This window comes from Rhyacophila brunnea, unplaced genomic scaffold, assembly GCF_057557595.1.
Source record: "Rhyacophila brunnea isolate RB1 unplaced genomic scaffold, BYU_Rbru_1.0 scaffold_14, whole genome shotgun sequence".
NCBI lineage: Eukaryota > Metazoa > Arthropoda > Insecta > Trichoptera > Rhyacophilidae > Rhyacophila > Rhyacophila brunnea.
In genome coordinates, this window is record NW_028232796.1 from 4,898,959 (window position 1) to 4,925,932 (window position 26,974).

At 32.4% G+C, this 26,974-nt stretch overlaps 1 protein-coding gene and 1 non-coding gene across 2 annotated transcripts in view; both read right to left on the reverse strand.

The window, feature by feature from the left end:
- Nucleotides 1–26,974, reverse strand: part of LOC147075544 (lysine-specific histone demethylase 1A-like) — a 650,508-nt gene that overhangs the window by 590,215 nt on the left and 33,319 nt on the right. The window lies entirely within an intron of this gene.
- On the reverse strand, nt 13,979–14,050 carry TRNAP-UGG (transfer RNA proline (anticodon UGG)). The gene has a single exon. It is a non-coding gene; the product is annotated as a tRNA-Pro (tRNA).

Here is a 26,974-nt window from a genome sequence, read left to right on the forward strand (position 1 = left end):
AAAAAAATCTAAAGCTCTTATCGGCGCCAAGACCAAATTCCACATCTTATCCGTATATCTATGGATCAATTATTACTATATAATATGGGGTCGCATTATTTATCGTCAACCAAATGTTAACGATCTTGTCTGTGTATCTGGAATCATTTGATAGCTCAAGTATAATACAATAATTCATTTAAAACAACTCCAAGAATAAAATTATTTGACATCGAGTTTTACAGCGTTACGTGTAACAACATGGGTATGTATAGTATTTTACACTTACATTAAATTTGTCAAAGATTTTACATTTTACCTGTTAAGAACAATAAATATTAGTAAACACGTTATCAATACGTAGTTACCTAAAACATGGTTTTGCAATGAATAAATGTTGAAACTTCGCACATGCTAATAAAATAGTTTACCAGTGTTTCTTATGTGCGGCCACCAGCGCTTTACAGAATAATAATATTTCAAAAATGTATTTATAAAATTATGGAATTCGTTGAATACACATGACTTAAAATTCTTTCCACGTTCAAATGGTCCATAATGTGTTTTTGTGATGATATCATGTGTGAAATAGTCCGTTTCTGAGAATAAAGTCAATTAAAAAAAAAATGGCAACTATTGTTTTATTAATATTGTCGATTTTTCCTACTACTGTATACTGTGAAAGATCATTCAGTATAATTCACTTCATAAAAAACAAATATCGAAGCCAGTTGACAGATGTAAACTTAGAAGCACCCATGCGGTTCGCATTGGAAAAAAGAGTATTGAGGAATTTTCATTTGCATTATTTTTAAATAAATAGATTGTACTAAAATGTTCAAACTTCTTTTATTAAATGGACTTGTCTATAAATAAATTGATCTATTTTTTAGTAAATAAAATTTAGCTTTAATTTGTTCAATCACAACAAAAGTGAAATTTGGTTGCGGCCACCAGACGTTTGCATAGAACTGTCAATGTCAATTGTGCGGCCACAGCTAAATTTCACATGAGAACCACTGCTATATATCTAGGTAGATTTCTACATCAAGTAGTTCATGCAAGTACAGGCTTCTAACAATAATTCTTGAAAAAAATACATAATTATTACATAATGTTTGGGAACACAAAAATAATGTTAAGTTTGTTATCTACCTGATTATCTATTTTGTTATCTACCTGTTAGGGACCTGAAAGTTGAAATCCGGAAGGCAGACTTTTCGAATACCAAAATCCCTAATGGCTAAGATTTCTGCTGGATAAACAAAAATGGAGATACATTTTTTTCTTAGAAGAGGTTGTAGTGCTCCACGTTGTGTGGTATCTAAACGCCATTCGATTAAGATATTCAAAATACCCTTGCCTTCGATTGAAGTGTAAATTTTACCTTACCACAAACAACCAATTTCGGAATTGCCAATCAGACAAACACATTAATATAATACACAATTCAAGATATTACGAAAACATAAAAAAAATACATCAATACATTCAGAATACAACTATTTTATATTAGTTCAGTAAAAATTATATTTTATTAAATAGTTTTTTACTTTTTTAAATAATATATTTAAATCAATTACTACGCCACTGTGATCGCACAATATTGGACGTGAGTAAAATCCCCGTGAATAGAATAATTTTATTCAGCGCGATGGTCGTTTCAGAGTCTTGTGGTGGCGTACAGATATTGTAATTTTTGTGTTCGTGGAACAAATGGCATAAGAAAAGCGATAAGGGAACGGACATTCGTACAGACAGGCAGCATTGTAGGGTCGTCATTTAGATCCAGCGCACTAGGCAGAGACCATAGACACACATTGTTGGGTTCACACTAGCAACACTCGAATTCAATAAACAAAAGACAATCTTTATCGACATCTCGACGCGCTGGGACATGCACCGCTGTCAAGTAGATAAATTGAACGACTTTCGAATGCAATTTTATGAGGTATTTTTATATCCTATTAGTTTGAATATTTCGAATGATAGGTTATTCAAAGCATTATATATCAAGAGATAGAAAAAGCTCGACTTCTGATATTCTGAAATAATCTATTTTGAAAATGTTATAAGCCCTCCAGACGTTCCGATTTCATTGGTTGTTGTGCCTATTTTACTTAATATGGGACGTCTGTAAAATATAAGTGGCTAAATTAATGCTAAGGATTAAAAATGCGATTCCTTGTAAAAGATTTAGTAGCAGATTTCATATTCCCCACATACTGATGGTTACGGGGAAAATAATTCAAATATGTAACTGTTTTGTATGAAACGTTTATAAGCATTTTATTTGGAACGTAGGATTATAGTATGTGCTATTTTTTCATATTACCGATCCAAATTTGAATATTTTAGGCTAAAGCCTTCAAATCATGGAATGGTAATAATACATAGATCAATTAGATTTTAGAGAACAAGATCTCATTTACAGAATGTTGAAAAACGTATAGAATTTACAATCGCATATTTCACTTTGAAGTCGATTTACTTAACTTGGTCAGCGGTATATTTGTATTTAATCAAACAAGGCTAAGGTTCTTCAATTTATTATTCTATGTATCTTTAGTGACGTCCCAAGGTAGACTAATTATTAGAATACCGTGCCGTTTCGTTTTTAGAATCAAATTGCATGCAAATTTGCTAGGTAAATACCTAAATATTTTATTACTCATTTATTTCCGGCTATCCCAAATATAAAAATGTGGAAAATCTTGAAAAAATATATATTATACATTTTATCATATACTATGGATTAGTTCATTTTCACTAAGTCTACACCCAAACAGCAGTGGTTTTAGGTACCTACATAGAGGTCTAAGGCGCCGACAAGTCTGGAGGCCTACTTATATATATTTTAAATCACGATGTCGGTAAGTACGTTCTGACTTATGGAAACTGCCGTTAATTTCAAAATTTGTATTTGTTCCTTCATTAACCTTGTACAATGTGCCGCCCTTAAACTATGCATGACCAACCTACCCCGCGAGACGTCATAGTGTATTTTCATAATTTATGATTTTCTATGTCGACAAGTTCACCGAAGAAAATTAAAAATGTAACGAATGAAAAATTAAACTGTGTTACCAATAAAAGAATGAATCACTTAATTTACCAATAATTCCCAACTCAATTTCAAAATTACATCTTTACTCTTTATTTTCTCTGCATACCTTATTATGTGTTGCCAGAGCGTAGCAAGGCAATACCTTTCGTATCCATAAAATACCAATTTAATGCGCACGAATCACGTCGTTTTTGTGGCGAAGCGTTTTTATATACGGAATATTGTTTTCATTAAAGCCCCTTTATTTGACAATATATATTGTTGATACAGACAACTTACCTTTTAATATGGCCCCTTTAAAAAAAATAAACCTCGTTAGTACACACGAATTGTCTTTTTAAAGTTAAACCGTGGTCACGTTTTTAAATAACAGTAACTTCAGCAGAGCATAGTATGTGCCTCTACAGAGTTGAGGTAATTTGGTGATGAGGTGACAGACTTTTTACAAGAAATGATTGTTAGCCATTCGTCCAAACCTTGATCTGTGTTAAACATACATTTAAAAAAACATATGGTTTTTATTTTACTTGTTACTAATACTTGAGACTCCAGAATATGTCTACTGTATCTTTATGACTTTGGGTTACCTTTTACTAGACAAAGAACTGCGAAGCTAGATTTTAATTTGATATGTCACAAACGAATTTTACACTTATAGACAATAAATTGAAACACAGTAGGGGTTTCGAAGTGTGGCATGTTTCGTCTTATATGTGTGAAAAAATGCGTGATATTGTTTATTCTAAATATTATAATTTCTAACACTTGTTATCGAATAAGCAATCAAGATATCATTAATACCTCCCAGAGAGCGAGATAAAAAAAGTCCGGGGTCGTCTGAACCGTTTTTAGAACCTTAGGCAATTTCACTCTCACCCGTCAGGATTTAGCTAAATTTTACTTAAATAATACAAAATGGTAGCGAGTAATAATTTAAAACATTAACTGGCACGGTTTTTTTTTAAATCGAATAGGTACCTACATATCGATTTTAATAACACATATGTGCACATCTCTTTACGATGGATTAGATACTATGTTGGTCACAGTACCTACACAAATTTTAAGAATGTAGCATTCATCTTTTAAATTGCATAATTCGCGTTTTAACCAATTAAGTTACCGATTCAAGTACCACCCTTGCGCATATTTCCCAAAGATTACACTATCTCAGATACTTCTTACGTGTCTTTATACAATATTATTTATGAAAATTCAATTCAGTACGACCAGGATCGGAGTACTGCAACACGCGAGGCGACAACTTCGGCCATTACTCGTCACCGGAACGCGTTTATTTTTTTGACGAAATTAACATTTATATTGGGACCGTAACGACCGGGTCGGACTTGTGTTTTCCGAAGTCCTGCGCTACATTACGATTCGATTTTACGAGTGTGGTGTCATTGCATACAAGCACATACTAAAAGAGGGACTTCAATGCAGAGACCGCGGACCTACTGTAGACTTAGGCATTAATTAACAAATAACCTTTTACGTTAATATTTTACCAACTTGTTGGATAAATTCTATTTATTTTTATTCCAAAACAATAATCATCACTTTTTATTAAAATTCTAAATTAAAACACGGTATACCAGCGATCTACAAACCGGGAGGCGCGCCTCCCTGGGGAGCCGTAGACTAGTGCAAAAGGAGGCGCGATCAAGATGATGAATTTAGATTGACTACTATTGAAAAGGAAAAAAAATGATAGAATTATCATGCAATACTTCATTGAAACAAAACTTTGTGAAAGTGAAACCCTACTTCAATTTTGGTTGAATCGAAGTGAAGAATATAATTCTTTGTCAAGCAAAGCAATGCAAGTAATGCTGCCATACGTAACATTAATAAACGTTGTGCTAATATACAAGCACTGCCATCACCAGTGTGTATTATTTTATGAAATAAGGGGGAGGCGTCAAGATTAGATTTTTTAAAGGGGGGCGTAGTAACATAAAGTTTGGAAAGCACTACATTATATACAACCGTTACATAGCAAGATTTTTTTTTCTAATTTTAAAACGTTAATCTTGCCTTTGAAAAAAATACTGCTAACATAGTACAGTGAGAGTTTTTTTATGATAATTGAATTTAAATTTGAATGTAGGTGACTTGACTAACTAGAATTACGATTAAAACATTAGCCAAGAATTTGGTAAAACAATAATAATTAGGTAATCTAGAAAACAAATCCTAGTACAGTTTACAGAGACACTTTTTCTCAAGGAAAAAAAAAATTAATTAAACAACCCCTCATCAGACCAATTTAGACATATTCGTCGGAACTCGGAATTCTGGGCTTTATCAAAAAAAATATGAGTGGAAACTTGAATGCTCTGAAATGAAGATACTGAGAAGTAAGGAAGAAAGTAAATGGAATGCGGCTACACTGAATCGTCCGAGGTATAGAAAGTTGCAGGAGAAGGCGATAACCCGCCAAAGAATTGTAGAGTCAAAAATAATGATATTATGTACCTACAATGCTATCGCCATGAACTGTATTACACTTAAATAATGAATTTACAACATGCAAAACAAACGAAACCTTTAAATGCATATTATAAAATAGTTAGATCTGTAATCGTAACTGATATTTGTATAAACATAACTAGTACCACACTTTGGAAAAATACGGAAGTTTCTATAATAAAAAAAATTAAATAAACGAAACATATTATTCAGGTGTTTTTCTGGAAACTTCAAAATTTAAAAAAAATATGCTAGAACAAATTACCGTGCGTGACTTGGCGTTAATATGTAGGTACCTAGTATATACTTAGATATATTATAACAGATGTTTGGCATAGTATATACCGGTAACGTTTTCTTATGTTAATTATACCGATAATAGCATTAACATATCAATTATATGTTTAATATAATATATACCTATATATTATCTACAGGTCGGGTAATAACTTGATATGCGGGTTAACAATTTATATTTTATAAATATGAAGCGTATGACAAAATATATTCATTACGTACTGCTCATATAGATTAGAGTTAATATTTTACCATACAAGCCTTGATATTATTTTTATAGTAATTTAAGTAAGAGTTATATATAGGGACAAAATTATCCTAACTTTAAGGTTTTTAATAGAAAACAATTATTAATAATTATTAATAATAATTGTCAACCCCTGGACTGAATAAACTGTCAGAGCAGCGTAAATGTTTTCGGCTTGCGATATAAAAGTCCTATCAAATGTATCAACCTTCGACAACATACTTAATCTATTCCAAAATGTACTAAACATTCGATGCAATCGCAGCAAACACCCCGTTGCTGTGAAAACATTATTATATTATTCAATAATTTACATATCACAGGTGTATAGCAGGTTCTACAAATGCTAAAATCTTTGTAAATAAATTATATATATTCTCACATTTTCACTGAAGTAATTATTATAATGGAGATCAAAGTTAATACACATTACACAGTGATACAGTAGGTACACACACCCCATTCGCTCGTATACACAATTCACCACCGTCAAGTACAAAACCATTCGGGAATGGGACAACTGGTCGCCAGGACAATTGGGCGCCGTATTGTCAAATGAAATAAATAGACGTTCATTACGATTTTATCAGAAAGTAGACGAGGAATTTTCAGCAGTTTCTATCTACTACTTAGTAGTTTTAATTCATTTTGCTATTAACGTTGTGAAATCTTCTTGAAACGTTCTGCTTACAAGCTTTTTGCTTTTTGACCAATAACCCTGCAAGAAGATAATATCAAGCCTCTGCTGTATGAGATTCACTACTTAGAAGCGCCGTAAGAATTTCTCTTTACTCCAGTTCGATTATAATGACGCTAAATGCATTTTTCGTACTGTAAGAAATCTTATGATTGATTCCCTCTAGTTCTTTAGTCATAGCTCTAAAATGTCTCTTTAAGTGTACCAATGTGAATAATTGAGAAGCATAGAATCAAAACGCACATTTTTAAATTTTCTCATTCAAACATAGCAAATGATTCTAAATGCATCGATCGAAATAACGAATAGTAATTGGGCATCAAAAATCACGTTCAACCATAAATTAAAATCATTCCTACAGGCCATCATTATGTGAGTACTGTTCTGGTACTAATGCCTCTTTAATCAATAAGGGATCAGTATTTCTCATTTCTTAAGAATGGTACATTATGAGCTTTATATATTATATTATAAAATATTCATTAATATTTATGGAAGTTTATTGTTTTCTTGAAATTACTTAAGTAATTAATTAAGTGCTTCAGTGTTTTTTTGAGATTTTCTCACGATTCGGTTTTTGGAGAATGTGAGTTCTGATTCTAGGTCGCTCAATAATTTACAGTTAGCGTAAATTTATTGTTGTCTTTTATCCTGTCTAAAATAAAAGAGAAAGAAAACCACTGTAACGTAATATAATAATAATATACAACTTAAAGTGGTGTTCACAAAAACTTAACACCCCGTAAGCTCTACTCAATCATGTCTCAATCCCGAGTGCCAACGCAGCGAAACCTCCAGAATGTTCCGCGGTATTCCTCGAACGCGAGCGTTTAATATTTTGAAATATATCGGAGCTCTACAAATTATGTATTTGCAGCACGTTCTCCATACTGAGAAACAGAAGCGAACCGAGACAGCCAGTCTCATAAAATATCTTTGCGCCAATACTTTATGAGTTTCAATTTTATTTATTTTTCATTGCTACTCCACCCCTCTCTTTCTGTGGACCATTCCCCTTTGAAAGCGTTGACACTATATCACCCCGTACACTTTCGAATTAATAGTTGTATTGGTCATTATTAATTTAATTTAATTATGTTAGAGATGATTTATAAAATCAGTGACCCATCAAAAAATTATGGCGTATCTATATATTCAATGCCAAAAATATTCAAATTTACGTAGGCTGTGATCTATTTCGTATAAAAACCGGCAGTGATCTGATTGTCATTCTTAAACTTAACAACAACACTTGTCCTTCGCCATCAGAAAAATTACGCTATTTCCCATTCGTCGTGAAAATGATAAGTTTTGGTCTAATTTTGATCACTCGAGCTTCTTTGGAGTTAATTTGAAGATGTCTATCGCGTAAGCTGGTTAAGGAAATAAAAATAGGATTATTGGTTACTGCTTCCCATTCAAAATTTCAATGAATTCATATTATATTACAACTTACTGAATATATACCTACATATGGTTTTTTGGTGCGATTGATGCTTTGGCATCAAGACGATCTTTTCTTTATTGGCTGCACAGAATAGAATAATGAGATGGAAATTCAAAAGTCAGCCGTCATAGGTAGGGATTGCAATACCGAATGAAAATGTCAATACCGGTTTTTCAGTATTTCTTAAACATTAAAAAACAGAAAAGGTGCTTATAAATAAGTATAGCTATTAAAATCTTTTTAAATATTATTTTTTTGCAAAAACCTACATACCTACATTTATTATGTTGACATTTAAAAATATATATTGATCATAATCGTAGAACTAGTGATTTTTACAAATAATTTGAATATATTGATAATTTTAACTAAAGCCCTCAAAAGTTCATCAAGTGCAAATAAGTCCGGCTGCAAGTTTTTAAATTAAACGCTTGTACAGTCATCAATAATTATAGAATAATTGAACATTTTTGTCGTGGATGTTTTATATTTCGAAATATTATTATGATAATTCATCACGACAATTACTTATATAAATGTATTTGATGAAATTAGTTTTATTATTTTTTCGCCTCTGTTGGATTCACTCAATATATTTGCATTTTCGCAGCACATAACGTACAATTCATTTTAAAAAAACGTAAACGAGCGTGCTTTCTTAATACCGAAAATTCCGGTATTTTGGATTTTTAAAACCGGTATTTCAGTATTGATAAACACTGGAATACCGGTTTTGAAATACCGGTATTTTAATCCCTAGTCATAGGCCATAGACCGCTGTTTTGATGACTAAATGAGGGATAAGCCATTATACGTAAGAAATATAAAGCCTCCTGAATGTTCTCAAATATTATCAATATTGTCATGCGCGTTGCGTCTAATGCGTAATATTATAATACAAACGTAAATGTTGAAAATGACATAATATTCTTTAATGCGTATTTAAGTATTATTCCACACTCTAGACTCGGACCTTTTTACAACCATACGTAGAAGGTTATCTATTTACCATTATTTTTGTATTCCCCGATGGTCTGCTATCCGGAATAATTATGTGAAGCTTCACTGGTATATACCAATCACGAATGTTTTCAAAGTGGGGTGACTTCCCCTGCTACATACGTAAACCAGTTAAAATAAATATTACAACATCACTATAAATATTTTTTTTATGTAATTTAAGTTGAATATATCGGTATTCGAAGCTATTTTTCCCTAATTTAATAATCATGACAAAACGTGGAAATCAGCCATAAACTCAAATGTTTATCGAAGAGTTAGATGAAATCATTATGCATACCAAAGGAGTTCATGTAGTATTCAGATTAGTAATACCTACAGCATACAGGATAAAGGTTTCAACATAATGCTCACTGATTTAATTTTCTCCGCAGTCATACAATGGAGATAGTTTTAATCTCTACTGGTAGCTTTAACAAGCCTAGGCGCGTCTGCTGTCTTGAACGAACGAAACTTAACTTTCATCACGGTCGAATTATTATTACATCAGGGTTATTGTCATGTGACAATAATTGGGGATTTGAAGTTGGTGGGAAGAAAGTATGAATGCGACCATAATAGGCCCAACCATTTACTTATGCATATCAACATACCTCATAGTCAGGCTGAACGCAGGTCTAAGAAGAGCTTAGGTACACACCCTCTCTTCTGATTACTTCGTCTCTTACTTTAATTTCTTTTACTCTTACGTAGTGAAATATTTATTTCAACAACTTTAGCGAATCTAATTCTTTTGGAGCAGTATCGCGCGGTTCGAAGCTAATGTGTTAATATTATACGAGTAGCAGTGATTTTCGATTAGTAGCAACATGAGAAAAAGTATCATGTCTCAGTAGAGGGTATACGACCGGCGACTTTAATTGAATTTCGGGTTGGTGGTGATAGGTGGTTCTGGGGTACTATGCAAATATGTGAAATACGACTTGACGCTCAAAGGTGGCGCAACTTGCTACTAAAATAAACAGATCCCTAAAGCGATTTCAACTCGTTTATAAGTAGATACACGAATCGAAGATAGTCTGAAGACATCGAAGTTACTCTAATCAGCTATGTCAATACGATTAGTTAAACAGGAACGTATGCATCAGTACAATCCGTCAGTAAGGGATGAAAACTATTGATGAGGAATTTAGTTGTCACATAACCCCGGCGTATGATTTTATAAATTGTTGTATACATCTAAAATGATTAGGTATATTATAATAAGTGTAATGTAACCATTTACTTTTATTCCACCATGTTTCCGGTGCAAACAAATGATTTTTTTGACACTCATGTGTTTTATAAGATATCATCAAAAATATGTAATTATCAAATTTCTATATAAATACGTCCAGCCAATCGAAATGTTGTTATTAAATTCACCCAGCCTTTAGTTAACATGTTTGGCGGATCTACACTATTGTAGTGTAGGTTAACTGGAGGATGGAATGTTAGGTACAATACACATTTCATTTTCCACCGAATCAGTCCACATCATCATTATGAATGAGTACCCACAGCAGGATAAAAGTACCACAAAATTGTCACTATTGTTATGTTTATATTATTAGGAGATGACGCTTTTAAAAGTTGTGTCTTTTAATGTCTTCATCTTAAAGTATTGAAGTAGAATATGCTAATTGGGTATCTTGAAACTCTCATATTTTAGCGTATTTCGCTTCAAAAAATAGTTTTCTAAAAAAAACTCACACACTGGTTACATAACACAAAGGTATACAGAGTAAAACAAATAAAAGGTATACAGTACAAGAGAAAGAACACCCCCAATCTGGATTGATCAAATTAACAATGCGACAGAATCTTCATTAGTGTCGGCAGGGACAACTGAAGGAGAATTGTAAGCAATAGGTATATGAACTCACGAGACAAGAGGTTGTCATCAAGAATTCTCGAAAAATTATCAGAAAAGGCCAATCTCGAATCTCGAGAAATTAATTTTCCCAAATTTCTGAAATTCTCATTTCATTGAGAAATCATCAATGGGATTTTCATGAAATCGAGAAATTGTCACTTGGCTAAGCTGCCTGAGAAAATGTGATTCCTCTAAAAAAATGATCTCGAATTTCATTAAAACAGAATTTGTTGAGCAAAAATAATAGTACTTGTCTAAAAAAATAAGAGAAAAAAATCGGCAATACTTTTGTATGTAATATATTTGTAATATTGAAAAATTCTCGAGAATCTCGAGAAAACAATAAGCTAACCTCGAATTTTCGAAATAAAAATAATTTCTGATTTCGAGAATTCTCAAATCTCAAGAAATGGAAAACGTCAAGAAGTTGCAAGCTTTACTCATAACGACCACGATCCTCAGAGGAACGACGAAGAAAATGTATTTACTTTATTAAATTTAAGCTTGAATTTCAATCAATTGTCCGTTTACTTCGAAGTCTTATTGAGAAAACTAAAGTGAAATATCAAGAGCCTCCGTATTAAAATTAACAGTTCGGTACTTGAGTGAATGGCGAGACTTCTTATTATATGACTATTGAATAAGCGCTAAGTTGACACGCGATCAATTGAAATGATAGCACTTCGTCTTTTTTAGTCGCCCACTCTTCCACACTCGGGTGCGATGTCTCTTCGATAGCATCTCTTTAGCATTATGTGTGAGAAACTAATTTAACGCTATTAGTTTGATCTCAGATACGGACCAACAATGTTACTCTATGAAGTCGACACCAAATGCCATTCGAGATTTACATACGGTGAATGAATTAGTGGCAATCTATATGCACGTATTTGTCGAAATAAAAAATAAAAAACGTGGCATGATTCTACGGATTATTATACAAAAATGAGTGACAAGTAAATGTACATTATAAATTATATTCAAAACGTTCAACTTGATCATGCCTACATATATAATTAAATGCATATTGATTCATTCAAATGATAATTATATTATCGAATAACCTGTTTTAATATAAATCGTATGATGTTAATACATTTTCCAAATATACAAATTATAAAACGTTAATTGGAATTCTTGTTGAGAAGATATTATACACAATAATATTATGAACTTAATACTTTTTTACATAATTTAATCATGATCACGACCAGTTTAGTCCACTTAATGCAACATTCTCTATCATTCTTAGACATAAAGTCCACTAAAGCAGGCTTGCGGGGCGCTCGCGCATTTTCTATGTGAATCATCGAAAATACAACGTAATCAGATACGCCAGCGCACACTGGATTTGACGACGCATTGTGCCCGCCTGCCCCATGAGTCACCGTTTTTTGGCTTCTCAGCGATACGAATTAACGAAAATACAACGTAGTCCATTCATTGAACACGGCAAGCAAAATCACGCTCCTCGAAGCGTCGTCGATAGACGGGCGAGAAGCCATTATTTAAGAACAGTGAACTCTTTGTTTAGTTATTGCGTGTCCGATATTAATTACAAGCCCGAGAAATTTAATAATATTTTTATTGCTTTGTTATGAGAGACGCTGATAATAATAATTATTTTGTGCTCCTTGAACCCCTTATTACATAGGTGATGGTAATGCGCGGGTGGGAGGGGGCCTACTCAGTAGTGAGCGCACCGAACGCTTTTTTGGTGGGCTTTATGCCTTACATGTATTATTGGAATAAATAGTACCTAGTTAACAACAGTCAATAGTACAAAACATTAGCAAGTTGTACAAATTTCATCAACATTATACATTTAGTGTTTGTATTATAATCAAACAAATGGAAACGGGCAGAATTTCAGACAGTTAGTCAGACAATTAGTACAGATATAATAGAATAACTTAAAATATACTATAGATGGCACAGAACCGTTTAATACTAAATGTTTCCCGATAAATAGATATTTTTTTAAAGTCGATTTCATTTTTTCCCGTGTATTCTTGGTGAAAGACCAATAGCTTGTTTATTATACCTCTAACCAACTTTGATAAAGTTCTGTGAAATTGTACAGAAGAAACTACAGTCGAACTTGGTTATTACGAGGAAGATGGGACCGACGGAATTTTCTCGTTATAAGCGTTACTCGTTATATCAGAGAATATGTTTTTTTAAATGAGCGGTCACATAAAACAAAAAGTCGAAAATAAAAAATCTGAAAACCATCGTAAAAATCCCTGAAACAAGCATGGCATTAATAAACTACAAAAGAAGTTGTTTATTGTAATGAACGCTGGCAGGTACCTACTGATTTCATAAACCTTGGATTTTGTAGTTATTTCAACCATATGCGTGGATACTTTTTCAATATTGTGGACGAAAACACCAATTAGGTAGGTACTTAAACACTTAAATAGTGTCATAAACGTAATGCGATCGATGGTCGGCTTTTATTGCTTAGGGTCGAAATGTTTTTAAACGATCGACACATTAAGTTTTAAGAAAAATTTTGACGATATTTTAGCTCGGTATAACCGATAAGTAGCTCGTTATAAAAGTGAATAAATGTATGGAGAAAATCATAAACTAAAATGTCAACGAATGTTTCCTCATTACATCCGAGATCTCGCGATATCCGTGATCGTGATAACCGAGTTTGACTGTATTTATCGTTGTATCGATGTATGGTCGATGATTTGTCTTATAATAATTCAGAAGACAGACGTTGAAATATAAAATATCATAAAATCGTGAAAACAATACGTAATTACAGAATTTAATATTTATCAATGGTATCATAACGTAGCGTAGTCATATTAGTCATACTATAATTTGAAAATCCCCAACAATTTCGTGTATAAAAAAAAATTAAGCAATAAAAAACAGGGCTCGTCCGGGATTTGAACCCGGGACCTCTCGCACCCAAAGCGAGAATCATACCCCTAGACCAACGAGCCAACTGACAAAAACAAGTTTGATTTACATTTTGTTTAAATCTGCGACCGCAATAATATAATCGAGTCATCAAAACTTTCACCTTACGCGAGGCACTGATAAATACCACAGGTGGGAAAATGCAAACCGAATCGTTTTCATATATACATATGCCCATAGATGGCGGTCTATTTATTATTTAATTAGTAGTCGGTTGAAAAATATAATATAAATTAATTTTAAAAGATAACGATTGATTACATATCTTTTCGACCTATGATAAGAATATTATTAATTAGTCGATATAATAAATGACACACCAGTACAATATTATATTACAAACATAAGATTAAATCGAGCAGTCTGAAACAACTTCTTGAGAACTGGATAAAATAATTATATTGATTTAATTCATTAACCTTTTACGTCGGTTTTCAGTTAGAATGTTCTTTACAAATACATTGTTCACGTACAAATGTTCTTAGTACATATGACGACAGCGACATAGTTTAATTAGAGTATTGAAATAATTCGATTCGAGTTTGTCAATCATTATTACGTATGCGGACTGGCGATAAGATGAAGCGGGTACGAAACTATCATTGAATATGCATTTAGTGAAATTCTCGTCATAATAATCGAACTGGAGTCGTTAGTGAAGAGAAATTCTCACGGCGATTCTAAGAAGTGGATCTCGTACAGCAGAGGTTCGATACCTTCTTGCAGGTTTATTAGGTAACAACAGTCGGCCCCTTAGAGTCAAAGAAACCTATCTTAATTTTTAACAATTTTAAGTTACGTATGGTACTTGACATTAAATGACATGTTGTGACAAAGAAACTTATCAAAAAATTCAATGGATAAAAGATAAGTCAATATATATCTCCTGCAAAAACTTTCTTGTTACTGTCTGTTGATTGTAAATTTACTTGTGTTTGGGGTCTCCTGTAAAGTAGAGAAAAATGAGATACGTTTCTTTGACTCTAAGGGGCCCTTAGGTAGAATTTGTTGTATAACAACCACAGAACACATTAATAAATAGATTTAATATAGGCTATACCCTTACATATACATTATACGCGTATACATTACATTTTGAAGTAGAGTTTTAAATGTGTGAGTATCCTACGAAAATGAAGCACACAATATAGAAGTGCAATAGTGTGTGTTGCAACCTTAAAATACACCAATATTGAATGAGCGTCAGTGCATAAGCTGAGAGCTGTTTCAGAACGAAGGTCAAATTTAGGATGACGTATTCTTGACACGTGTTTAAGTTTATCCCATATTATTCCACACTCAAGATCGGTTGCATGTTACTCCACACCCGTTAGGTATGTCAGTTCCCATTAAGTCTGTGTTCCCTGACTAACCGTTGATTATATCTTGAGTTGCTTCTTGAGATATAATAATTAATATTCGGTACGTTGGCGCAGCACATTATTGTGTATCATCGATATTTTTATCAACGCGATTTTTGGTGATCTAAATATTATAAGTAATGAGGGGTCGATATACTTGGTTACCATCTATCTACTAGGTACAATAATTATTATTGATCAAATTTGTCGTTTAGTTTAACGGACAGATGTAGTTTGTTGTTATGTTATTATATATTTTATTGTATTGTTTTACAATCATGTATATTCGTAATAAATGTTGATTTAATGATTTATCTCGGCAATATCTGCACATTTCCTAATTTATGGGATTGACTGTTTGAGTGAATCAAAAATTGTTTGGAACGCTTGAGGTTTTTGAAAGATGCGGGCAAAATTGATAAAAATGTACAATAGTCTTATTTATAAATTAATTTTCACATTCTGATTCTTCTTCAAGATAAGGGTATCTTCAACGTCTTTGGTGATATTTTCTTATAATGTTCATAATATAATATACTTAACTATTGTTTGCGATTGTTGGTAGGTATATGTACATGTTTTCCGTTTGTAACATTAAATGAGTTGCCTACTCACATTTTCTCATTTTTTAGTTAATAACGTATAATAAGTGATTTCAAATGCATCAATCTTTAAAAAAATAGTTCTATATCAAAAATAACATTTAACTATGTAAAAATCATTTCCAAAAATTACTCTTAAGTAAATCATATTTTGACCCTGAAGTCTAACCAACCGGGAATCTGTATTTTTCTCACACTGTCAAGTCGAATTTCACATCTTAAGAAAGTAATATAGTGAGATCGATATATAGGTACATACTTTATAAAAAAATAAAATCGAAAAAGACACTCGATATGTACTTCATTACTATTTTGTGATTACGAAAAATAGTGTTTTTTGCAACTTAACTTAACTAAAGTTGATTTTGGAGAATGTGAGTTATGATTAGGACTGGGCCTAAGCGACTCAAATGTGTTATAACTTTGAATTTTATCAACCCACCATTTACCATATTATTTTATTTAAGTAGCTCTACAATCCTATGTGAATCTGGCCCATCTTACAAAGAGGTTTCTCAAAATATTTTTGTATTACGAGAAATTGATATTAGCCACTTGCTCTGCTATTGGGCCCATCTAAAAAACAATTTTCCCATATTACCTACATAGATTATGTTCTACCTACCCCAAGCATACAAACATTACATAAACTCAAACGAAACATATGAGCAAAACACGTCTCGTAAACATGAACACCAAGTAATAAATAGGTACATTGCAAAAATTACAATCAATTAGTCTTACTTCTTTTTTATTTTTACTTTGAGTAATTTCCACACGGCCCAGTCATCCGCTGAAACATCTGAACAGACTGAAAATCATTAAATGCAAGACTTGCAGTATTATCACTGATTTGAGAACAAAGGACTGTTTTCAAGTAAATCACTTTATATCGGGTTTCCTATCCCTGTGTTGCAGTTTTCAGTGCAACTGTTGTTGCATTTGGAGAGAAGTCAAACGATAGCGGAAATCGTTATGCAGCAAGAGCAAGGCTACCTCTTGCCGCCTCATCTATATATCCCTCCGACTCACACTTAATAAGCCGTGTGAAATAGTCTTATTTTGCTTATGGGAGCAAATTGAAATGCTTCCACGATTTACCGCTAGCCATGTTCGCGAACGTGCCACACAAGTAGCCAATCGTTTGGACCTACTTTTATTATTGATTCTCGGAGTTTCTAATAGTTCGTTTTATATACATTTTTTCACTATATTATGACAGAAAATATAACGAATAGGCAAAATGGGAAAAAAAATTAGCGAAATTTTGACAAATGAATTGAATGACAAATGAACCGTTTTAAAAAAAGTTTTTTTTTCGGTTAGGTACATGTTCAAACACGCGCGTTAACATGTTCTTACTCCCTACTTCAGTTTTAGTTTGTCAATTTATGGCTACGGCCGTATGTTGTACCTTAACCACAGGGGAATGCCAAAAGAAATTGCGTATTTCAAAAAAACACTACCTTATTCTTAGGTCAATAATTATTATAAAGCAATCATTATTCGTAGGATGTTTATCAGATTTTAATGGTCAAAGACATAGCTTATAATCAGTATCTTTAGAATTATCTTCAAATGTGTTAATCTTGCCCATTTTTTGAATAATAAAATGCCAAATTCTTGTCAAATTTGGGATCACAATTTGCAAATTGGGACAATTTTTTATCGTAAATATTTCACTATAATAGTGTCGACATAAATTATACTGATGGTTTTATAAATGCGTTTAAAAATTAATAAATGTAAAAAATCTTTACACCACTGCACATTTATGTACTTACTGAAATATGACTATTCTAAAACATTAGAGCGAGAGGTTTAAAAGAATACTATTTTATGTAATAAAAATACTTTATGCAGTCATCAAATGTTTAAAATAAATATAAAGGATAATAAGGCTTCAAAATTATATAAATAGATTATCTACAACGTTTAAGGAATGTCCAAGATCATGCTTTGAAAAAAGAATAAAAGCTCCATTTTGACCAACGCTGAGCATGTCCCCCCTTAACACCGTTGATATTTTGGAAATGATCTGTTACAAAATTTACGTTATTTTCGATTGAACTGAATATTGTAATAATAACGTAATTTACAATACGTGCAATGCCAGTTATTAGGATTTGTTGAGGTGGTGCGTCAAAAAATCACAGATAAATTAAATTATAAATTAATATTTCACTGCAATTGTTATTGGATGCGGGAGTAAAAAATTCGCATGTTTTTGATATATGAAAAGACAGACAATTATATGCAGTACCTATATTAATATTTAATTGAATATAAGTAATTATAATCGTGGTATTATTAAAAAGTTATCATTAAATTCCGTTCATTAAAGTTTTTTTTCAACACGCAATACACATGCATGATGGGTAATAATTATTATTTTACTGTTCTGTGCACAATAGCGTAAAGCAATTGATCATTAATATTTATAAAACACGGAGTATCGAAAAATGTTTGAATCATTATTAATTATAATTCGTCATGAAGGTACACTCCAAAATAATAGGAAAATATGCTTATAGATCGCTAAAGAAAAGTAGTAACTACATATTGTGGAGTAACAAACGTTAGACACACTTTAAACGTGTGCTGAAACTGTCCCAGGAGCAACCTCCCAAAACCTCAGTTGCCGTTCAGTAGAGTATGCCTGTTTTATATTCAAATAATAATCTATATAGATTTCTCTACGAGATTCTCAATAGCCGATCGGCCCAACTAAGTTATGGGCTGACTTGGGAAGCCTTTCCTTTCACCTGACAAATGAGAACACTCCCAGAAGATACCGAAAATTAGTTACAGGTAGAAAATTCTATTATTATAACCTAACAAGAGCTCGGTTACAAGATCACCATGCCTAGTTAAGAACTGAGAAGTCCGATGTGCCAAGGATCAGTGCTGGTTTCGTTAGTTATCACTAGTGATTCGCTCTCAGCTAGAGAAAATTTAGATGGATCTCTCAGTGCGGATCAAAGATGGAGTCATATTTTAATAACTAGGAGCGGAATGCACAATCTAAGATTTCGTTCCTAAGGATAAGTCGCCGAAAAGCATGACTTAACTATAGACAATCCTGAGTATAGAGTTAAGGAATCTTTAACCATAGACTACTTTTGTTATGAACACGCCCCCTTCTGTATTACCATTTACCACTAACAGCTGCTGTCAAAATAAATTCGCATGTCTATAACACAGTCCATACACTCAAATTCATTTAACAATGTATCTCAATATGGATATTGATAGTGTTAATTCGTTTGGCATGTACTTGCAGAATATTATTTTATTTTTATACGCCAGCCCGCAGAAATACAAAATACCAGATGAAGAATGACACTAGACACTAGTGTTACCATGTTAAAAAAAAATCTTGTGGTGCCTGTGGAATCACGTATAATGACTTATAACGGAAACATAAGAGTATTATAATTAAATATCAATATGTATTTATAGTTATTGCATTTATAAAATGCAGTTGTCATATTTTTGTCATCGTTTAACAATTATAAAATAATTTACCTAATTTACCTAACGAGAATTTTTAAATATGGTATTATTTTCAATAGAAATTATCTTAACTAAGGACAGTGTTTCTGCATAGTGTTTTCTGCTAAGGAAATTTTAGTTATGACAAATGTTTCTGCATTCCGCTCTAGCAGTATAAGGTTAAAGAAAATTTGAATAAACAAAATATTGTTTTACATTTTTTATAACAATTTTTACATCACTCCAAGACCGCTTCGTCTTAATAAAATAACTTTCTATATTAAGTTTTTGTTATATGTATATTTAATACCACCAATAAATTATTTAGTTTTTAATTATAATTAAATTTTTAATTATTTACACCAACGAAAGATTATTTAGTAATAATAGTGAACACCTCAGAAACCAAAAAAAAAAAAGCTTTTGAAATTATATTGGTATATAGCGTATTATAGCGGAACTCGAACTCGCATCCATCAGATTTCGCCCGAATTGTTTCGGAGGTGTAACACTTTTGTGATTTTGAACTAAGGTACTTAGGGATAAGTAGTTGTTTACTTTAATTCCTTCACGGCGTTAATGCATCTATCTACTCGTATATTGCCAGCCAAATGGTAAAGTGCATTAACCAGAATCCGATATTTTTTTGATTAGTATATTTATATTATGGAGTTCCAAAATGTTCAATAACGTATGCTACATTATTATTCATTGAATAAAACCTCCACTCATTTATTTGTACCCATACCATCACTGTATGTACTGTGCAACATAATTAACTGTCAACCGTATTTAAAAATGGAACGTTTAATCAATTTATCATTGGCGTGCTATCCGAAAAATTCTCTTTATTATATTATAGTTTCCTAATGCGTTTTCTTCTGGGCGATATTAGTTTCCCACTGACCGAATGCGATTCAGTTCTTTCCGGCGTTAAATGAATAATCCTGCATCACGACCGACCAACTCTCTCGAGCCACTCTCTGATCGATCGGCGATAGTAAAAAGCGAAACGGTGGCCGGTCCGTGATTATCTTCACATTTCACGCGGGGAAAACACACAAAAAGACCAACAATACTCTGGATTGCTATATTAAATTTTAGTCGAATATATCATCATATAACATCAGTTGTTTATTCTCCCAAGGTGCACATCAAACCTGCCACTGGTAATGCCAATTGGGAGGGCGATAACTATGTTCAACCAAATTGCTTCGGGTGTTGATATATTCCACTTGCGTGAGGTGAGTTTAGGTGGACGCTATTTTATAAATTCTTAAAATAAGGTCTCCTTAGCAAACTTGGTGTACTTCTTTGAACTTCTATAGATGTATAATTGTATTTTCACTGTTTTTGTATGTTTATATTGTGTTCTCTTTTTATATTTTCATTTTTATCGCTTTTATTATTTTTTTTTCTTATTTATAATATTGTTTTATGTCATGTTGTGAACGTCTTAAACTTATAATTTGTAATGTCCACTATTGATTTGAAATTGCTATTGAAATAAATTGAATTGAATTGAATTGAATTTTTCAGAATGTCGATTAGATCCTTTTGGTATGCCCCCCATATGTCGGTTTAAGTCATTTTGAAGTCGCTATCTCGAATGGACCGGTTTCCATTACAATTCTGTTTCTATGCAAGGAAAATGTTATATGTACCCATAAGAATAATAATAAACAAGTTGATTATATTTCACACTTCCTTTAAATTGTCACTCGACCTTGGAAAGAAAAAAGGACGTCATCCACAAAAATCAAATTTCACAAGAGGCACAAAAACGTTTTTTGTTATGGTTTTCAGTCAAAGTTAAAACACAAAATAGACAATAACCTTGAAGTCCATGATAATTAATAATTTCGTTTTGATATCCTTAACCTGATATTAATTATTGAGTTAATTAAAAAAAAACAACAACAAAAATGATAGTTAAGTCGTTTTTCCCACTTTACTCCCTTCTTTTTTTTAAATGGCTAGCTAAATTTATATAATAAATCGACCTTTTCAGCTTATATTCTTTGGACAGAACGTGTATTTAGTCGTGTACAACGTTATTACTTATACATGCAATAAACCCTATTTTGAAAAAACTGAAAGTTACCCCCTTTTTTCCATTCAACAGTCGGGATTATACATTTGGCACTAATACTTTCCGTTGTTACCTTAAAATAAAATTAACTTTCCATTATTCGACTTATAGAAAATTCGTGTTGCAACTCTTATAAAAATAACATAGGTAGATACGTCGACCTTCGCCTATTTTCAAAACAATTTATTTAATACACTTTGGATTTATTGTGGAACAAGTTAAATTACATTGTCATTAGTATCTATTATCTAGCAAAAAAAAATATTCGATTATTACACTTTGTTGATTCTCATTTAATATAATATACTCTCAGTTATTCTTGGTCTGGGCTTCCTTTTTCAAATAAAATTTCTGGAGTCATAAATTACCTACGTAGCTTTTGTTTGAAATAAATTCGATACATTGTTATATCAATAACTCACTATATTACTTATTATTTTGCACTATCCACCTTTGAATGATGCTATTGTACGATTCAAGTGAACGAACGGGGCATCGCGGTGCTATTATTTATATCGAACAAATCACGACCGGACAACGGTAAAGTGCACCTGACTTATACCTAATAAATAATAATGCACTGCACTGCATTTCTAAGCATAGAACAGGGTAGAAAATACATGTGGCATGGTTTTATATAAATAATATTGTTTTATGTACTTAATTACATAATAAACGAAATTGCATGAATTTAAATAACTTCCTAAGACGTGCATTTAATTGAAGATTATCAAGATAATCAATTTTCAAGAATATAACATTATTTTATTGAAAAATTGTAACACAGCAGAGCCTTAGAAAAGTAATAAAAATCTGGTAAAACATATTGAATTTAGTGAGTTACAATACGCATATTCGGCCTGTTGGGCGAATGTTTTAGCCGCAGAGTCATCAACCGAAGTGCCTTTCATGCATTTATTATAGGTACATAATATATGATGATTAAAGGGCGTCTCATATTGCGTCAAACAAGATCAATATTATCTTTGTAATTTAAATAAACATTATAATATTATCATGTATGAGTTTGTGGTTACGACAGCAACTTCTTGGACTCTATAATTTCTATTATTATATGGTTCTGAACATGGGTCAAAATCATGGAACACAGAAATATGAGAAATGGGTTACCCTCTGGGTGTGGCTGTAAGAAGGTACAATTCTCGAGTGTGTGGGATAGACTTAAATACGCGTAATTATATTATTAAATTTGTTTACTTGTGAGAGCAAGAAAATAAGCATACTTACTTAGAAGATTTTATATTATTTGTGTATCTATTAGTATGTGTATGTTCAATATATAGAATGTTACATTCTTAAATCTTGCGTCTTATTCGTTTAATAAAAGAAATAGTTTAGTAAATTAAATGATATTTACATATTTAAAAAGCTACTGTTTGATAGTAAGATAAATATTATAGGCGTTATACCTATGTATATTATTATCATACATCATGACATTTTGACAACGAAAAGGGTCACGAACAAAACGAACCGACTCGCCGTAAGTCCTTAGAACGAATGTTACAATTATTTTAGATACCTACACACGTATATTATGTACGTAACCATGAAAAGCAGGCATACCTCTGTAACGAAGACCCGAGAATATACTGACTTGGATAGTGGTAAAACCACAGTGGAAAATGTCTCCGAAACGTGGCGCGAAATGAAACCTAGACAGTGTAGCTAACAAACTACGTTCTATCCATTTATTTCGACAGTGTTTAGAAAATACTACTAAAAATGTGTATATTGGAGTGTTTTTACTAAACTGAAAACAAATTCTAACTAAAACGCTAAAGTTCCAAATGATAAAAAATATTTTTGACGGCTAATTATTGATTTAAATACATTATAGTTGGAATAAAATGTGCGAATGGCTGGAATTCTTAGGTGGACCGGTCTCCGTTCCTAGTTAAAATTTCAAAAGTGACACAGCGAGCCGCTGAAAATCCCCGTAGTGCCATACTTTTGCGACAGTATTGTTTAATTAGTCGCCGTTGTAAATTGGAGTACATTTTTCATCCATGAAGAAAAGCTTAAAATGTCGAGTACCTACCAGAATACGTTAATGTATTACAAATTACATTTTAGCATTATTTTGTCGACGAACCTCGAGAATACTAGACAACTGAATATAAATTACTATTTTCCTTCGTTATTCGTATCCTCTAGATTTTTCATGCTGTTTTAATTCTACCTTTGTAGTATCATGGAATCACTCTCACGGGTAGGGACGTGATATCGAAAGAAAGGGCATCGATACTTTTTGACGTCCCTACGGGTTCCTTAGACCTTGTCCAGATGGCGTAATCTGACTCTCGCGCATTCCAGGTACGTGTGACCTTATTGAGCCGTCCACATGCACTCGCGATGATTCACCTCTCGCGCGCGGTCTAAGTACAGATACTTCATTGAGCCATCCACATGCACTCGCGGCGTGACGTGACAGCTGCGAATCGTTTTTGACGTACCCGTGGCGCTACTGTATAATTTGTACAACTTTACAACGTTGTTACAAGAGCGACATACACGCTACAGTTGTCATATTACGAGACGCATAGCGCAATTGTGGAAAGAGAGAAATATGCGTGACCTTGTGGCTTCAATAATGCTCATATTATAACATAATATATATATACTATTTTCCGAAAGTCAAGTAAATGATTACCATATTTTATTCTCTAAAATGGCTCTAAAAGTCTAAATAATTGAATCAACCATGAAGTTTTCACCGATAGTATAAAAACTAGCTGAAAAATAAAGTTTAACAATTTCACATTAAGTTTTATAATATTAGGTAAAGGTGAATTTAATATTTAAGACGGTCAATAACACCAACATAATATTGTTTATCCGATAGAATTCGCTTTATATGGCTACCCATTGGCCGATATAAATAGTCAGTATTATCAGTTATTTTAATTAAATTTTATTGTATATAATCTTTTAGTTTAAACTATTATTTTTGAGCACAAAAAGCTACACAAAACCGTCTTATAAATTTGTACTGAGTCTATGTATAGTATAAAAAATACAGGTGGGTGGGTAATAGTACAAAAAATCTTTGAAATCACGTGCTGGTGACACTCAAAATCAACCCTTGTCTAAAACCCCTCACTAAGAATAAGTCATTTATCATGCAAAATGAAAGGAATGGTCCTTTGTAAAGTGCGGTTTCGTAGCGTTCAGGAAAACGTGAATACGGTTTTTCATGTACCGCTATAATATTATCACTCAACACAAAGGAAAATTTAGTTATATTATTTTCATAACTTACTTTTACCATGATTGTTACATACTAGTGTTTTCAAAGAAACAGAAAATAATTGTTTTATTAACTGCTGTGTCACTTGAACCAATTTACTTCGTTTACCCCGTGACACATACTATTTTCATTCCCTTAATGCTATTAATTGTAGTGCTACTGAGGAAATTTAATGCCCACGTGTAAAACGAATTAAGTATTTTACAACGTTTTTCTTATAGCACGTATTCTTGTTTCTTATAGCACGTGTCCGGTACACATCTTGCAATTGATTTTTAACTAACTTCCCGACTAGCTAGATATTTGAAACTTTTAGAATATATCAGAACACGATGCCAATGCATTTTTTTAATACTTTTAGCCATCTTTAAGTAGAATTGAATTCATTTTCAGTTAATTTTGTTGTGTATGAAAAGTTATTTCGATACCCATTATTGGTTGCTAGGTCTGGGGTCCTAGCAACTAAATTATTAATATATACGTGCGTTACTATGGAAATCAATATGACATGTCGAGTACAAATTTTTTTGATCGTTTAAGCTAGTCAAGTCAAGTTTATATGGTTCAACAGAAAATTTAAAAACGTTGTATATAGAAAGTTCTTTTTATCTTGTAATTATTTTTTAATTTAAAGGTGAACGATTGAACGGATGCAATTAAGTATACATTAATTTAACTGACAATTTTTTGTGAAAATGCATTGTAATAGATAAAATAAAACACGGTATATTATATAATTATGTAAAATAAGTATTAGAAAATGTGTAGGTATTATTTTAATTACTAAATATAATTATTTTTTATACTATTTTTCATAACATGATATTTTTCAAAGTTTGAAGGTTGTTTGCTTTCTACAATCTTACAATACTTATTTGACGTTTCCACGATTCAAAAAAATATTCCCAGCGTTAGTCGGTGCTGATTTCAGGTACGTGGAGGTCCGAGGCGCTAACAAGTCCCTTTGCGAAAACGTTGCCTATCCTATGCGATATCCCACCATTTGATATTAAAAATATATCAATAAATAGTTGAAATGCTTAATTTGAAAAGCGGCTGAAATGATTTTTTGAATATTTTTAGTTGGATATATATTTTGATACTTAAATATATTTGTCTACCAGAGTATCGTCTGAGTTTTAATTTCAAAACTCAGTTAAATACGTCAATATTTATTATTAAAAATCTAGTTTAGTTTCAAAATCGGCTAAAACGGTAGTAAAAATATATATATTTTGTTATTTTAATTTATCTCAAAATTGCATAAAACCGTTTTAGCCGCTTTTGAAAGCAAGTGCTTGAGTTATGTTGTCACCATTTTTTTAATTCTTTGGTTCGATTGATAGATTGAGATAAATACGTACGTTTCAAATATTTTCGTGCTTTCTGACGAAGCGACCGCCCCGTCGGTTTTATGAAAAACCGCCACTGGTTTTGGGGCCTATTATTTCGCAACAATATCACAACTTAACATCGCATTTACACACGTTCGACATAGCCGATACGTATTTTACGTCTCTCGTATTACAAATAGTACACGTCCCGATATGGTGAGATAGGGGCCCAGGTATCAGCTGAACGGAGGGGCACAATTTTCACGTGAGCTTTTATGAAAGGCTATCGCGGGCGACACGGTGGATTCACATATTTCTACTTTGTTAGGGCCTAATTGACAACGCTGCCGGTTTATCGGATCGACGTAAAACATCGTGGTCGGGGGACGGCCCCACCAGGCACGATCGCTATGACATTCGCGTGCCGCCACTGCACGAAGACAATCCTTACTATTACTATTAAAAATCCATAGTGTGACTTCGAAATATTACAATGAAACAACATAGAAATTGTTATGTATCGAATATCTACCAGAATGCAATTGTCACCAGTTAACCATCTTAACTTACAATAAGCGATTACACGTAACTTTTACGAATAAATTTTGGACATCACGCCGGTTTATAAAAGACAAAAATATATTCAAACCGAAAATAATTGTTCTCTAGTTCTTCTTTGCCGACGCGGTAATTTTTAAAATACGTGACATTTATGATTTTTATGACAATTCGAGATTTTGCAGATAATGCTTACAATTCTAATGGATTTTTTGCTTTAAGTTGGCATTAAGG